The sequence below is a fragment of the Canis lupus genome, chromosome 1 (genome assembly GCF_011100685.1).
Source record: "Canis lupus familiaris isolate Mischka breed German Shepherd chromosome 1, alternate assembly UU_Cfam_GSD_1.0, whole genome shotgun sequence".
Taxonomy (NCBI): domain Eukaryota; kingdom Metazoa; phylum Chordata; class Mammalia; order Carnivora; family Canidae; genus Canis; species Canis lupus.
The window spans coordinates 120,726,239-120,732,238 of NC_049222.1; positions in this window are offsets into that span (position 1 = coordinate 120,726,239).

Sequence of the window (6,000 nt, forward strand, 5' to 3'; positions counted from 1 at the left end):
GAACAGTAAGTATTTTAATAATAAATATACGCACACATTCGCACCGACCTAATTTAAGGATACTTCTGTAGGTCTGGCAAGACGGAATCATCTGGTAGGGATGTTTTGTGTGACTGGGTTTATGGCTTCCAGTGGTGTGCACGCGTGCTGATGCTGGGTTCACGTTGTATACACTTGGGATATGTGGAGTCTACGTTGATAGAGACGAACCTTGTAGGAACATTGGCTTTAGCATTTTCTATTTCTGTATTCAGTCCGTAGTTCTGTCTAGGTCAGGGAAATTACACCATTTCGGTCTTTCCTTTTTGGCTCCACTGAAATAGCTCAATATCCCTCTGCACCAGGAAATGATGTATGTAATACTTTGCAGAGCGGCACTGCAAATTTGCAGCTCAAACACTAGTCTTCCACTTCCAGGAGCTCAGCGTCCTGACCGGCACTGGAGCTTTCTTTATTTGGAACTAAAATAGCTAAACACTCAGAAAGTCCCGAACATGTGAGACCGGCTACACACGGAGTCCCCTGTGGTGTCTCAGCAAACTTCCCCAAGGCCTGGCCTCTCTCTCTCTCTTTCTCTCTCTCTCCATCCCCGTCACCCAGGGGCCCTCCCTGTCACAGCCATGAGCGGGGAGGGGTTTTGGTGACACGGAGGAGGCATTTTTGAATATGGACCCCAAAGTGCACAGGAGAATGGGAGGAGGGTCCGGGAGGCTGGCAGGGGAGCCCTTAGCTGCCTGGACCCCGCAGCCCCACCGCACACGGGGACAGTGTGTCGGGCGGTGGGGGGCAGCGTGACACGTGTGTCTGGGGAAGGCTCACAGATAGACCCTGAAGACTGAGTCAGCCTGGCCTCTTCCATCTGTAGAATAAAAAAAAAAAAAGAGGATCGGAAAGCAAGCAGGACAGTAACCATATCACAAGGGGCCCTCCAGCAAGGAGGAATGCAGCCCTTTCGAAATAACAGCAGCCAGAAGGATCCGAGGAACGACAGGTGGACAGACACGACCATTTCAGCAATTTTCGGGCACCTCGGCAGTATTATTTGGAGAACGCTAAATAAGTCCCCCAATTCCTGAGGTCCTCCCCGCCCCCCTCTCCCCGCCCTTGCTCTCTGCGCCCTTCTAGGCCATGCCTATGGCGTCAGGCTTTTGCACGAGGGTCGGCGGCTACAGGTTGTGAGGGTCAGGGAAACCAAATATTTTTTTTTTCCCTTCTTAATGCAATCATATTCTCTTAAACATGGCTTGAACAAATCATCTCTCAAAACGTAGAATTTATTTCTCAACTTTGCCTGGAGGTACAGTGGAGAGAACAGATTTTTTTCCTCTCTCTGGCCCTTTGAGTCCTGACCATGCAGAATGGATGGCTTTAGAACTGTACACGGACAGGAAAATCAATGCGTCATACCAGGAGGCTTCAGGGGTTAGGTTCCCATGTCCATGTCAACAAGGCTATTGGTTTTTTTAATGCTCCAAAGTTATCACTTCCCGCCTGCAAGAGCCACCACTGTGACTTGTGTGGTCAAACCTTAACAAAAGAATTTCCCTTTGCCCACCGCGCGGTGGCACGGAATTTAATTACTGCGTAGGGAGAATTTTTCCACGTATGACAATCGAAAACAGGCAGGCAGGCCCCCAACAGGCCGCCGTTCCCAGGACACCTGGCTGGGGTGTTGCGGAGGGGGGTGCGGGATCTTGCTGGGGGGCCCGCACACCACGGCTGCAGGTGGCCTCCGCATTCCCGCGTGACGGCCGAGGAGCCCGGGGGTCCCTGCCGTCTCTGGGGGCTCTGGGGATGCAGCTTGCTGAGAACGGGGACCCCCGGCCTCCTCTGGGCGGGTCATCTCGGTGCCCGTTGGGATTTGGGGTGCAGGGAGTGGGGGCCGTGTCCGTTGTCTCCTGCCTGAAATGCCACTGTTCCGGGAAGGCGGCTTCGATTCGTCAGTGGAATCACGCGCCACCAGGTGAAGACCGTGCTGCTTCCAATAATACTTGTTGTCAGTAGATTTTCAACGGAGCATCCGAAAATGAGGCCTCGGTTAAACCTCTGTCGATTCCAACAGTCCAACGACCGCATTTGGTTTATCGAGCCGGGAGGGGGCCCGGGGCCCCTGGCAGCCGCCTGGGTGTGCGAATCCTCGAGCCTGCAGCCGCCCTGGGTCCGGACCCCCCCCTTCGATCCGTCTCCCTGCCGGCCGCCCCCTCCCCCCCGCCGTTCCCTGGGCTGTCCTGTCGGCGGTGACACAGTGCTAACGCCGCGGTGCTGGAGGCCAGGGTGAGCATTGCTCACTCGCAGCAGGCGGATGAAAAGGCAGTGCAGATGTAATTTGTTTTCAATGGCTGTTTCAAAAGAATAATTGTGGTGACATTGCGGGATCAATATTATAGATTTTTGTTTTCAAGTACACTGTATGTGTGGTGCTAAGGGGAGGCAGGAAATACAACACTGCAGCCTGAATACAATAAAAATGGATTGAGGTCTGCGGGCATTTGTCGGCTGCTAGCCATCACGGCTTTGGAACATCATTGGTGGGATTACCGAGTTTGTCCTCTGGGTTGGCACTTCGTGGTGAATGTGCGCACATTTCCTGCAGTTTTCGGCCTCTGCTTCTTTGGGGACCCGTTTCGTGAATTTCGTTGTAGAGTAACTGGAGATGAGTTTCCATACCCCGAGGCTCGGCTTTGCCCTGCCGCCAAGGGCAGGTGGCCGGGCTGGTGTGTCCGCGGGTGCCTGGGAGGCGGCGTGGAGGTCCACGGGAGAGGCTGGACCTTCCCACGAGAAAACGTCAGCTTGTCACCCAGGGCAGGTGCCGGCCGGCGCGGCGGCTGCGGCGTCCTCCTGCTGCTGGGGGGCTGGGGTGGGGGCGTCTGAGGGACAGGCCTCCTGACCTTGCCTGTGGGTCCCGGGTGGACCCCCGTGGCGGGCGCACGTCCCCAGGCTCACCTGCAGGAAGCCGGGGGGCTGCACCTTCGTCCCTGGGCAGCCCGCGTGCCCTTTGGAGACGCGCGTGGCTCAGGCGGCTTGTCTGAACTGTCGCTCGAACATCCACAAATACCAGAGGAGGTGAGCGGGGCCTCCTGAGTTCAGGCGGGTTCCCTGACTTGGGGTAACTACACAAAAAGGCAGATCCCAGGGTGAAAATTATATGAACAAAGAAATTAGTAATAAAGCCGAATAAATGTAATGAGATGTGAAAGAGAGCGAGGTGCCTGTTTTCCCCCTGTCTGTCGTAATTAGCCCTTCAAAGAAATGGAAATCCCGGCAAAATACCTTTCCAGCTGCTGGCTTCAAGTCACACGTGAACGTGGCTTGTGCGGAGGTGAGGGGCAGAGAGAGCAGGACGGAGAAGGACGCCCAGGGTAGGACAGCGGGACCATCTGGCCCAGTCGGCTCATTTGACAGACGGGGAAACTGAGACACAGAGAATCTTGGGGCCCTGTCTCCTCTTCCGGGGAGTTCAGAGAGGCTGCCTGGTGTGACTTCCAACCCAAAGCTTGCCAAAGCCCATCCATGAACTTGGCTCCTCTGTGGGCTTATTTTATCTGGATAGCGTGATGTCTTTTTTGGTCTCCTTCTTCTTTTTTAAAATTGAGGATAAATATAAAATCGAGAGAGTCCCATAAAAACCCAGTTTTGCTTGCATTCTTTTGAAAGAATCCAAATATCTGGCAGCACCGGACCCATATCCCGCGTGGCGGCCCCTACCCGCCTGGAGCGGGTCCCTGCCGCCTCTTTGGATGGGGTCTCCACTCTCAGTCGCCTCAGCCCAGCGAGCGTTGGGTTCATTGGCCCTGTTGTAGGGCATTTGGCAGCATCTGTGGGGAGCTGCGACCTATCTGAAATATTTGTTAATTTGGCACAGCGAATGCCAAGGGGGCATTTCCCTCAGGGTGAGATTCCCTGAGTTCTCCTACAAAAGACTAGGGTCAGTGAATGTGAGCTGATTAGCACCCTCTGACCCTACGTGAGCAGTGTGTGTGTCTCTGTGATAGCAACTGTCTGGAAGAAATAAAAAAACAAGAATCATCTCCAAAAGAGCCAGATGTTTACATTCACACTTCCTGAGGATGTCGTTCAATAAACAGTCGCCAAGCTCCTTGCTTAGAGCTCAGACAAGAGGGAACTCCTTCTCTCAAGGAGCTCACAGTCTAATGGGAAAAAACCAAACCCTCCTCCCCCGAAATATGTACTAACTGCTTAAAGCGTAACAGTAAATTCAGGTTGTATTTCCTGAGCACCGACTGGGTACTAGGCCCCGTGATTATCTTCTAAGTCACCGGACAAGGAGAATACCCACAAAAGACAGATTATAGTGAAAAAGGCTCTATGAAAAAAAAAAAAGAAAAGAAAGAAAAGAAAAGAAAAAGGCTCTATGTATGTGTTGCGTTTGAACCTGGTTTAAGGCGGAATGAGTGTCTTAATTTAATGGATAGTTATTGTCAGCTCTGCGCTTGGCATTGTGCGAGGAGCTGGAGGTATAATGGTGAGCAAAAGAAGCATTAATCAGGGGAGGACACAGATATGTAATTCAAACTAAAAAGTGTCATGAAGGAGGAGTGCAAGGTTCTGTGAGCACGTACATGTAATGGTCATCTGACCAAGACTAGGGAAGACCAAGGACTCCTCTGGCTTGACGTCTGAACGAGGCATATAACAGAGGACCCCCGTGCAAAGACTCTGGGGCAAGAGAATGCGTGTCGTAACTGAGGAACCCGCAGAAGACCAGGGCGGGTGGAACACGGAGAGCAGGGAGGAGAGGTGCGTGAAGGGGAACTGCACACATGGATCGCTGGGTCCCAGGCCAAGCGGGCTTTTATGGTCCAGGGCGAGACGTTTGGTCTTTGTCCTCAGTGAAACAGGAAACGAGAAGAGTTTAGGCACGTGGGTGTCTACATGTGCTAATGCAAATAGGCCTGTCTTTTAAAATAAGAATTCGTCCTAAGTTGGGTTTCCCAGGAAGCATTTTCTGAGATTCCGAGATTTGTGTGTAGAACGTTCACTGGGGGGAATCTCTTAGGAGCAACACCTGCGAAGTGTAAGGAGAGCAGGGTCGGACGGAGGGAGATATCAAACCATAATGGAGCTGCAGCAGAGGCCTCAGCAAATCCTCTGGAGCTTTCTGGAGCCGGGGTGGCTCTGTACAAATGTCCTTCTACCACTACTCCCATCTGGCCAACCAGCCCCTGGATGTCGGCTGCCTCTGGGAAGGGGGTGTGATCTTGCGTAAGGCTTGGCTAAGTCCCATCATCTGAGGACAGCTTCCACAGGGGAGCTCGGCTGAGGGCTGTCAGCCGCCAATAGTCTCAGGAGCCGGGGTGAGTAAATCACACTCAGGCCACTACAGTCCACCCTTTGTGCGACACGCATCTACTCGTTTCATATAGTCAGTGTGGTAAACAGCTCTTCCAGGATCCTGGTTGGCCTCTTCTCCAGGAGGGACCGACTAGGGGAAAGTTAGTGGGACAAGCGACAATCCCCACCCCTGAAGCTGATCTTTGGCCACTTCTGTGAGTCATCATTTCTGTTTTCTGCTACGCATTATTCTTATCCTTGGCTCGAAAGTCTACTGGTCTGAGTGACTCACCTGCTGCAATGATCATCTCTAAAGGCCTTCGGGTCACCATGCCCTTTCTGATCCACGGCTGATTCATTCATCCGTCTATTTCCAAGTTAGGGCTCTGGGTCGGTTGGCTGCCCGAATTATTTAACAACAATCCTATCTCCTCCTTTCCTTTCTTGCTCGACTCTTAGCATAGGAACTCCAAACGAACAGGTGACAATTACGGCTAAATATGTAATGGGACTCTTGCTAAGTCCCCCGGTGGGGACCAGTCCCTGGTCTGGGAATCAGGACCTCTAGATATACGGGGCTTAGAGTCACAGGGACAGCACACCTAAATTCTCCAGACCTCTAGATGTACTGGGCCTAGAGTGGTAGGGACAATAAGGCCCAATTCTCCAAGCAGATCATCAGGAGGGACGGTAAGTGGAGGCCCACTG